The following is an 11,169-nucleotide window of genomic DNA, read 5'->3' on the forward strand; positions in this document are numbered from 1 at the left end:
GGGCATGAGAAAGAACTTCTTTACTGTCCGAGCCCCCAAGTTTTGGAATAGACTGCCGCTGGAGGTGGTTCAAGCACCTATTATGAATGCCTTCAAGAGACATTTGGATGTTTATCTTGCTGGGATCCTATGACCCATGCTGACTTCCTGTCCCTGGGGCAGGGGGCTGGACTTGAACATCTTCCAAGGTCCCTTCCAGCCCTAATGTCTACGACTAGGAAATTGGCTCCATGGTAGAATCCAAAGGGTATTGATTGATAGAACTGAGTCATCATGGTGGAGGGTGACCAATGGCATTCTTCAGGGGTCAGTACTTGGACCAGTGCTCTTCAACATGTTCATTAACAATTTGGATTCAGGTATTACAAGCAATTTGGCAAAATTTGTTGACGATACCAAGCTGTGGGGAAGCGTTGTCACACTCAAAGACAGGCTGGCAATACAGGTCGACCTGGACAGGCTCGTGAAGTGGGCAGACCTCAACCTGATGTCATGTAATATGGAGTAATGTGAAGTGCTCCAACTGGGAAGAAATAACTCACAACACACAGGCTTGGCAGTACTCTGCTTGCCAGCACCACAGCTGAAAGAGACCTGGGTGTCATGATTGACAACAAAATGAACATGAGTCACCAATGCAATGCTGTAGCTGGTAAAGGCTAACCAACACCAGCATGCATCCACCGAGGCATCTTGAGCAAGGCAAAGGATGTCATCCTCCCACTTTACTCATCCTTGGTGAGATCGCAACTGGATACTGTGCCCAGTTCTGGGCACTGCACTTCAAGAAGGATGTGGAAAAGTTCAAGAGAGTCCAGAGGAGGGCCACACACATGATTAGAGGCCTGGAGACCAAGATGTATAAGGAGAGGCTGAGCTTGTAGAAGAGAAGACTCAGGGGGGACTTGGTTGCAGCCTATAAGTATATCAGTGGCGTACATCAGGGTTTGGGGGAGCATCTATTCACCAAAGCCCCCCAGGGGAGGACAAGAAATAATGGGCACAATCTGATTGAAGATTGCTTCAGGCTAGACATAAGGAAAAACTTCTTTACAAGCCGAGCGTACAGAATTTGGAACAGGCCCCCTCCAGAAGTGGTACAGTCATCCACCCTGGCAATCTTCAAAAAACATCTTGATGTGTATCTTGCTGAGATCATTTGTTCCCAGCAGTCTTTCCTGCCCATATGCAGGGGGTGGGGCTGGACCCAATGATCTGTAAGGTCCCTTCTGCCCCCTAAAAACTATGAAACTATGATCCTTTTGTTTCAAACAATAAGAAATCAGGAAAGGAACCATGGCCATATATTATTAATGGGGGTTAGACAGAATCACTAGCCATGCCTACCATTCCCTGTTGGTATAACAAGGAGCTTGTCCTAGGGATGGCTGCAGTTTCCCTAGGTGGCAGCTCAGTCCCAGCTTGGTTCGCCTGTCTGGGGAACTGTAGAGAGACTCAGGCCAAGCAGCCACACTGAGGTGGGGCCCAGGTGCCACACTCTCAATAGGTATCTTATTTCCCTATTTTTGTATCTCACTTGTCATGACTTGGTGTAACTATTAAGGATATCTGGAGGTGGTACCTGATCATACAGGGCTTGTTGAGACCAGTGTGGGTCACAATTTCCAAGAGTGTTCTGTGGGTCACCACCTTCCCTACCCCCCACCCCTTTCCACTCAGGTGTTCTGTTGGTGATTGGAGTAGGCACATGGTCTTTCTAGGCACCTGGCTTTGTGTGCTATGTAGAAATGTCTGTGAAAGAAGAAAAGCAAGTGGCTTGGGGTTGGCATATATTGGCCAAGCCCAGGGGTCTTGTCAAAGGTCTGTGTTCAACAGCATCTGGGCCATGTAAGAAAATGAATAAATCAATATAACCTAAGTAATAATGTCTGTGTTTGCTTCAGGCCTTGCCTTGGTCCAGCAGTATGCGGCCACCTTTCTTCAGGTGGTCCGGGCTCTTCAGGCTTTAGCCCCTGCTATGAACCCAGTCCAAGTGGGCTGGCCTATCTTGGGCCAAGCCCTTCAGGTAGGCTGGGGCCAGGGGTATTTTGAACCTGTGTGGTGTCCCTAAAGGTACCTGACCTTCAGCAGCTGTGTGACGGTCAGGGTTCTGCAGGGACAGCCAGTATCAAGCTGGTTTTCGATCACAGGTCCTTGGTTAGCTCTGGTGGCAGGATGTGATGTGGGCCAGTGTCTGTGTTGATGATCCCCCCTTCTGAGGCTGTTGCTGCCTTATGCAGGAAATTCCAGGTTGGCCTAGGCCAACCCAGACCCCTGTCTGCCCCAACATGCCCTGCAGATGCCCCTAGGGGCTGAGAGCCCCAGAGGGGCTCATCAGCTCCTGCAAGTGCAGCTTCTGGGCCCTAGGTGGTACTGGCTGTTTGCCCTCTTGGGCTGGGCCCTGCACCCATGTGGAGCCAGACTTCCGGCTCTCATTGCAGCCTTGGGAATAGACCCATGGAGACCATATTGCCCACTGGCTGCCCATCCCAGCCAAGGAGTAGAGGCACAGAGGAGCACACTGTCAGCCCACAGGCTCACCACTTTTCTTTGGCGCCAAGCAGGAGTATGCTATCTATGGAATGCTCCCATGGCCGTCACCCAAGTAAATGTGGGGCTTAGCTGGATCCCTGCTACAGGGACTCTCCCCTTTCTCACACACCTTAATTTGATGTTATGTATTATATCTGAGGGAGGTTACCCTAGGGCTTCCCAAGCTAGGCCTCAGCCCTGGTTTATAGGCTAACTAAACATCCTGGGATATCTGTATATACTTGTCAGGCTTGGGCCTTCTGGCCTCAGCCCCCTTTTTTCTCTTGGCTGGGTCCTGTAGCCTAGGCCCACTGCACCGGACTGGCTTCTGGGTCCCAGCTTTGTCCCGGCCCTCTGTGGACCTTGTCTGCCCTGCTCTGGACCCCTGCACTCTGCCCTGCTCTGGGTTTGCTACTTCCTCAAAATGCCTTGAGCCTACCCACAGCAAGGCTCAAGGCAAGTACACGTCCCTAGGGCACTAATGGGGCCTCCAAATACCTGCCCTCGCAGTCCCAACCCAAGCCACTGGTCTGAACTACAACCAAAAAAGAAGCCCCCAGGCTGTAATACTAACTTTCCCTTCTAGGCAAATGAAGGACAACAAACAGAAAAATAGTATGCTGTTGCTTTAAACATAGGAAACTATTCCACCGCCTTCAGGGTAGGTCAACAAGCACCCATGGCAGACCTCCCTGGGTGCCAACATAACCCCTGCCCTGGCTTGTGTCTTCCACCTCTCATAGGTTTGCACAGCCTGGCTGGTAGCTCTCAGGCAGCAGCTCTCCAGGTGAGGAGCTCCCCTCCTTTGCAGCTTACAGGGCTTGTGTTTATGTGGTTCCCTGGCCCTTCTTCCTGCTGGTCACCTGCTTTCCAAAGCAGTCACAGGTGATTCCTGATTTGGCTTGTTACCAGCAGCCTTAGGGTGGCCTCTTGCTGCTGGGCCTGCAGGGTTTCTGTGTAAGGCCCCAGCTCCTGTTATTGCCACTGCTGCTGGCTCTGGGATGAGTCTTTGCTCAGGTCTTTTCCTCCCTTAGTCTGTGCTTGGGCTTGTCTGGCTGATAGATGCTGGGGTTTGCTCCCCCCTCTCAGTAATGGGGTAGGGGACTGTTACACTAGGGACTTGGTTGATGACACCAGCATGAGGTTCTGGAGGCTCTAGAAGAAGGGCTAATTTTAGTGCTACTTTCCTGCCTTGTGGGGCAGCTGGATTTTGGCCTGAGTGTCTTCACCTGTGACAATACAGCCTAGCCATAGATGTCACATAGGCCTTGCAATCCTACATGGAACAACAATTAAATATCTTTAAGAATCTGGGCCACAGGGTCCATCTTGAACTGCTATGGTCCATAGAGTGATGTTGCTGTATGCCAATTTAAGAACCGGCCCATAGCATTTGATTGTTTTCCCAAAATCCTCTATTTTAGAGGACAAGCCCCATACCAGCCCTCAGCCATTAACCTCCACAGCACTGGTTCCACTTGCAGAATCATAAAAGAATTTAACTTTATATTAAAATGAACATGTTGCATGACTTTTTGTAGTTTGAAAAAGTCACTGACCCCATCAAAGCAGCCAAATAAAGCCTCTTATAAATACTACCTAGCAAAGCAGAAGTTTTCAATTACCCTAGCTCCATCCCTAATATCTGTTCCTATAATTACCAACCTCCATTAATGCAACTTAAAGCCAAAACATCAAAGCAAAAGTTCTCCTTTACCTTAGCTCACTACAGCCACCACGAAAGATTTAAACTATCTGCCTGTACTTATGTCTCAGCCTCTCCTTCCTGGTTTAAATTTCCACGTTACCCCAAGGCTTCTGCTGCTTTGATGTTGCAACAACTGCTCTGTACTGTCATGATCAAGTGTGACGTAACCCCTCAGTACAACTCAAAAAGTACTGGCTGATTTCCAGGGGGTGAAACCCATGAGCCAAGTATTGTTTCTGTCTTTAAATCTATTAGGCAAGTGGAGCCCAGCCCACACCCTGGTGAAGTCAACAGAAGCCATCCCACTGACTTCCATGGACTTTAGATCTGGTTTGTAATCCTCTTTTTAATACTGTCTTTAAATGTTTAATGCATCCTAGGTTATGACAGAAGCAAAGATATCTGTGGAGTCAATTATGGTAATGTATGCAGCTCTAGGAAGGATTATTGTTGTTTCTAGTTCACAAATCCACTCATTTTGGTTTTTATCTGTATGTTTGTGTTGGGATGAGTCTGAAAGAAGTTGGTTATATTCCAGTGCCAATGTCAGTCCAGTGTGCCAGAAGCTACCTTTTCCACTGCTATTTAGTGGACTTAGGTTTCTCCATTTCCCTTTCTGTCTGAAAGTTCTGTGGAGACATTTGACTCAGTACTTCCCTCCACAGCTACACCCTGAGCCAATTTTGAAGAAGGGCCCAACCAGTGCACCTCAACAAGAAACACTGTGATGTGCAGCTTTGAAATGGCGGACAGCAAACAGATGACGCTCTGTTAAGAACATGGAGGACGCAGCCACCCTTAGGAAGAAATGACTTAATTAGTGTAATATTTATCACCAGGGTCACATGTCTGTAAATTCATTTGCAAAGGGGTGTCCAGTAAGAGTTGGCTCTTGCAACGTTACTTTCATGTGGTATGAAAGATGAGTCACATGGCTTTGAAGTACCAAGTCTTGTTAGCATGGGTCAGATGTTTGAACGTAAGTAAGGACATTATATGGGATAATTAAATCAAGGCATCCGGCGTGCATGTCTTATGCAGATAGATTTCCATGAAAAATAGTTCACATGCAACGCATGGCATTTGAAGATTAGGTTATAAATCAAATAGGTCTTATGTTCTGCTGGAGACCATCTCTCTCTCTCTAAAGTGAGTTTGGGGCTAGTGATCTGACTCAGTTAAATAGCTTTGGCTATTGAAATTCTGTTTCTTCTCCAGAACCCTGATTTACAGCCAAACAGATAAGTGAAAGAGTATTTTATTTTCTATGTTCAGTAGTGATGTCCTTGGCTGGATAACCTATTGAAATTATCAGGAACATCTACCTTCAAATGCCTCTACAGCAAGTGATTCTCAGTCAGAGCGCCACCCTCACCTAGGGTTCTTTGAGAACCTTTCAAAGGTGCCACAGGGTGCTACACAAGGTTAGCAGCATTAGTTGTGCAAACATACTCCAAAAGATGAACCCAAAGATTTCACATAGGAATCCATAGTATCAAAAGCGTCCTGTCCTATTTTGATCTTTCTGAGCCCTTTGCAACAAAATAATTGATCTATTGGTTTTTCTGTACTCAAAAATGAGTGAAAGCTAAGAGTTGGTATTTTAGAGAGATGCCTTGAGGAGTGCCTTGCATCTTAAAAAAGTTGATCAGTAGTGTAACTAGGGGTGGGCAAGAGGGGCACCCACCCCAGGCTTCTAGGGTCAACTCATCTGGAGGCAGTAGCAGAAACAACCTCCTATGAAAATGTTCACAAGAGAGGGAAGGGAACCAAGGAACAAGCTGGATTAATATGTTACACAAGCATAATGCATGACCTCTGCATGGTCCAGGAGGCAAGATTTAAGATGGGGAATCTGGAGATTGGGTACTTATTCTGAGTTTTGTCAGTGACTCACATTTTTCTCTGTGGTCAAATCACTTCACCTTTCTGTGTTTGAGTCTCCCCACCTCTAAAAAAGGGAAGGGATGGGATAAGCAAGTGTTCTGTGTATTTCCTTGCAAGCCAATATTAAGAATACAGAACATAGTGGGGTGAATCTGTGATGCAGGCATTTGTATTTGAGAAACTGGGGAGTTTGAAGCAATCATCCCATTTCATAGGAATCAGCAAAGATGATGTACAATTCCAGCCAGTCAAAACTGGATCAGATGAAGTGACTGAGAGGAGAGAAAAGAGGCTTTGTATACAATTAATTGTGATGGTTCATTCTCTAAATATGTCAGCCGTTACTTGGTGCCTCCATTTAAAGAAGGTACAATGTAACCACTGAAGAATGCAAGTCAGATCTTCAGCTGGTAAAAATTGGCATTGCTCTGTTGGAGGAGTTGTGTCAATTTAGACCCATTGAAGAATCAGTGCTAAACTAGGGGTCCTCAAACAGGACTCCATGGTGCTAGATGCTGCACAGACTACACAGGAAATTCACAATCCAGTATTTGGACAAGACCCAGTGGGTAACTAAGCAAACACAGTAGGAGGGGAGTGGGTATGAGGATAAAGACTAAACCATGGATATTTTGGTATTTGGAGATCTATAACTCTCAGTGTTTGTTTTTATAACCTTTTTGTTGGCTCACGGGCCTTTTGTGAATCTGAAATACAGCAAGATTTGGACTCTTCCTGGTATTTCCACCATCCAGAAATTTAATTGATATTCCATCAGATGACCAGACTTTGCATTAAAACAACTTGCCAGGGTTCAAAGCAAAATTTTCTGAGAAATAAATAGACGCAAATAAATACAAACACTAGGCTTGGCATACAGCTTCTCAGGCAATGGGAATCTTTTTAATTCTCACTGAGGTGATTTGACTGAAAGAAAGTTTCTCTTCTTGGCCATTTGCTTCTCAAGCAAATCCCGGGACGTCATTCTCCCCTTGTACTTGGCCTTAGTGAGGCCGCAGCTGGAGTACTGCGTCCAGTTTTGGGCTCCACAATTCAAAAAGGATGTGGAGAAGCTTGAGAGAGTCCAGAGAAGAGCCACGCACATGATCAGAGGTCAGGGAAGCGGACCCTATGATGACAGGCTGAGAGCCCTGGGGCTCTTTAGCCTGGAAAAGCGCAGGCTCAGGGGTGATCTGATGGCCACCTACAAGTTTATCAGGGGTGACCACCAGTATCTGGGGGAACGTTTGTTCACCAGAGCACCCCAAGGGATGACAACTAGGTCGAATGGTCTTAAAATACTACAAGACCGTTTCAGGCTGGACATAAGGAAGAATTTCTTTACTGTCTGAGCCCCCAAGGTCTGGAACAGCTTGCCACCGGAGGTGGTTCAAGCGCCTACATTGAACACCTTCAAGAGCAAACTGGATGCTTATCTTGCTGGGATCCTGTGACGCCAGCTGACTTCTTGCCCTTTGGGCAGGGGGCTGGACTCGATGATCTTCCGAGGTCCCTTCCAGCCCTAATGTCTATGAAATCTATGAATCATTTTTGGCTTCTCATATGCCTAAACCTGCCAGAATTTCTTGTGGCTTTTCTTACCACTCCTTCCCTGGCTGCATTAGGTCTGCCAGTTAATCCTTCTTTATCTTCCCCTGTGCTCACTCCTTCCATCTGAGTTTCTGTCTCAGTCCTGGTTTTTGTGTTGGTCTTTGTATCTGAAAAGTTCTTTGAGAATCCATGGGATTAAAAAAAAAAGAAAAAAAAAAGAAGTTGGGTTCCCCCCTTTGCTTCTTTTGGTTTCTGTGCCATTACAAGGTCATGCTTTCAAGGCTTTCTCTGCATCCAGGTTTGCATCCATTCAACTTAGGTTAGAAATTGATTGATTCAATCGATTGATTGAATTCACTATCCGGCGAAGAGTGGGTAAACTAACCAGCAGGGCTGAAGTGCTAGACTTCAGAAAGGCTAACTTCAGTGTGCTCAGGAGATTAGTTAGTGAGGCATTAAAGCTCAAGAGCATTGGCAAAATGGGGGTCTAGGAAAGGTGGTCGTTCCTCAAGGGAGTGATCCTATGGGCGCAGGAGGAGACAATCCCATTGCGTACAAAAGGGGGCAAAGGAGCCAAGAAGCCCTCTTGGCTGAACAGGGAAGTCCAGGAAAGCCTAAGGACAAAGAAACAGGTATACAGGCTGTGGAAATGGGGTAGCTACCAAGGAGGAGTATACCTACCTGGCTTGCAGTCCTTCTTCAGGTATATAGGGAGCAAAAGGAAGGCACAGGGTAGCATAGGACCCCTATAGGACAAACTAGGGCAATTGGTAACAGAGAGTGGGGACAAAGATGAACTCTTCAATGAGTTCTTTGCATCTGTATCCCTAGACACAGACCAAGACAAATCTCTCAATTGGATGATGGATAGACACAGGAGGGACACCAGCACACCAACTGTTAGCACAGACATAGTGAAGGGGCACTTGGAGGGGCTGGATGTGTTCAAATCAGTGGGCCCAGATTAACTTCATCCAAGGGTGCTAAAGGAATTGGCCAGTGTCATAGCAAAGCCGCTGGTATGGCTGTTTCAGCACTCATGGTACTCCGGTCAGGTCCCAGAGGACTGGAAAAGGACCAGTGTGGTCCCTGTTTTCAAGAAGGGGAGGAGGGAGGACCCAGAAAACTATAGGCTAGTTAGTCTCACCTCTATCCTTGGGAAAACTCTGGAAAAATTCATTAAGGATCACATTTGTGGGAGCCCAGCAGGGGAAATAATGCTGAAAGGAAATCAGCATGGATTCATTGAAGGTAGATCCTGCCTGACTAACCTTGTTTGTTTCTTTTTATGACCAAGTCACAAAATGCTTAGATGCAGGAGTTGAGGTAGATGTCTTCTACCTAGGCTTTAAGAAGGCCTTCGATACTGTATAGCATTCTGTTCTTGTAAATAAAATGACAGACTGTGCTGTAGATGATTACATGGTCAGGTGAGTGGCAAATTGGCTTAGGGGTCTGTAACAGGGGGCCCTCTCAGGGCCAGTTACCAATGGCCTGCCCACCTGTTTCTGCGCCAACCGCCTTCCTTCTCATCTGACATGCCTTGTTGTTATCTAATTAAGATGTTAATTAGGTAGGAGGCTGCCCATTTCTTGCCCTGATGCCAGGGGGTGCTATCTGCAGCTCCATTCCTCCCCTACACTGCAGCCCAAGCCTCGCAGATGGCATCCACTGTTTCAATCATCACTGGCCCCACATGGGCTTCAGAATCCTCCAATCAGGACCCCTCTAAGATCTCTCCATTCAGGCGTCCTACCCCACCTTCATTCAGGCTGAAACTATTTCTCCTCTTGGGCATGGCCCCCCCAGGACCTTTGGCCACACAGGCCCTGGCCTCGCCTCCAAGGCCAGTTGGAACCCCAGGCCCTCAGCTCTGGGTTTACCTTGGGGTGTGCCCCTGGCCCTTCTGATCATTCTGGTCCTGGCCCCAGCATTGACCAGTCGAGGGTACTCTCAGTCAGGCCTCTGAGCCTCTAGCCCCACTCTCTCTTAGATCCACCTCCTTGCCCCTACTAGGGGTAACCCACCCGGTTGTGGGAGCTGGGGTTATTAAGGCACCCTGACCCACCTTTCACCGTGGTGGTAACTGGCCTGGCATTTCCTGGGGGCTTCCGTGCCACTGAGAGCCCCACCAGGCCACCCACTCCTGGCAGGGTACAGTTCTAGGTCATGCCCAGGACCAGAAGCCTCCTAGCCATCCCCTACAGCTCTTGCCCTTACCTCCAGAATGATACAGGAAGCCTTGCAGCTAGGTGATGCTGTTGCCTGCCTGTGAGCAGCAAAATGCTCTAAAGATCTAAAATGGCCACTGCAATCAAGCACCTGCTGGCTGCTTGGCTGAGTCCTTAAAGTGGCAGTCAAAAACAGTGCCCTGACACAGGGCCAAACACAGAGAGTGGTGGTGGACCGGTTGATACTGACCTGGAAAGATGTAGGCAGTGGAGTCCCACAAGGCTTGGCCCTTGGACCTGTGCTATTCAATGTCTTCATCAGTGACGTGGACGAGGGTGTGGAAAGCACCCTATCCAAGTTTGCAGATGATACCAAATTATGGGGCAAAGTTAATGCACTAGAGGGTAGGGAGCGGATCCAGACAGATCTGGACAGGTTGGAAAAATAGGCAGAATGAAATAGGATGCAGTTCAACAAAGACAAGTGCAAAGTGCTGCACCTGGACAAAAAGAACAACCAACACACTTACAGGCTCGGGGGGTGACCTCAGCAGCATAGCAGCTAGAAGGGATCTTGGAGTCATAGCTGACTCCAAGATGAACATGAGTCGTCCATATGACAAAGTGATCAACAAGGCTAACCACACTTTATCATGCATTAGCAGATGCATGACGAATAGGTCCAGGGAGATGATACTTCCCCTCTATGTGGCACTGGTCAGGGTGCAGTTGGAGTACTGAGTCCAGTTTTGGGCACCGCACTTCAAGAGGGATGTGGAGAATCCTGAGAGGGTTCAGAGAAGGGCCACTCATATGGTCAGAGGTCTGTAGGCAAGGCCCTACGAGGAGAAACTGAGTGACCTAAATCTCTTCTGCCTTTGCAAGAGAAGGCTGAGAGGTGGTCTTGTGGCTGCCTATAAATTCATCAGAGTGGGGCAGCAGGGAATAGGAGATGCTCTATTTTAGGCAAGGCCCTACGAGGAGAAACTGAGTGACCTAAATCTCTTCTGCCTTTGCAAGAGAAGGCTGAGAGGTGGTCTTGTGGCTGCCTATAAATTCATCAGAGTGGGGCAGCAGGGAATAGGAGATGCTCTATTTACTAGGGCACCCCCTGGAGTAACTAGGAACAATGGCCACAAATTGACAGAGAGAAGATTTAGGTTGGACATTAGAAAGAACTTCTTCACAGTAAGGGTTGCCAGAATCTGGAATGGGCTTCCAAGGGAAATGGTGCTCTCCCCTACCCTGGGGGTCTTCAAGAGGAGACTGGACAAGCACCTAGCTGGGGTCATCTGACGCCAGCACTCTCTCCTGCCCAGG

This window comes from Alligator sinensis, unplaced genomic scaffold, assembly GCF_000455745.1.
Source record: "Alligator sinensis unplaced genomic scaffold, ASM45574v1 scaffold233_2, whole genome shotgun sequence".
NCBI lineage: Eukaryota > Metazoa > Chordata > Crocodylia > Alligatoridae > Alligator > Alligator sinensis.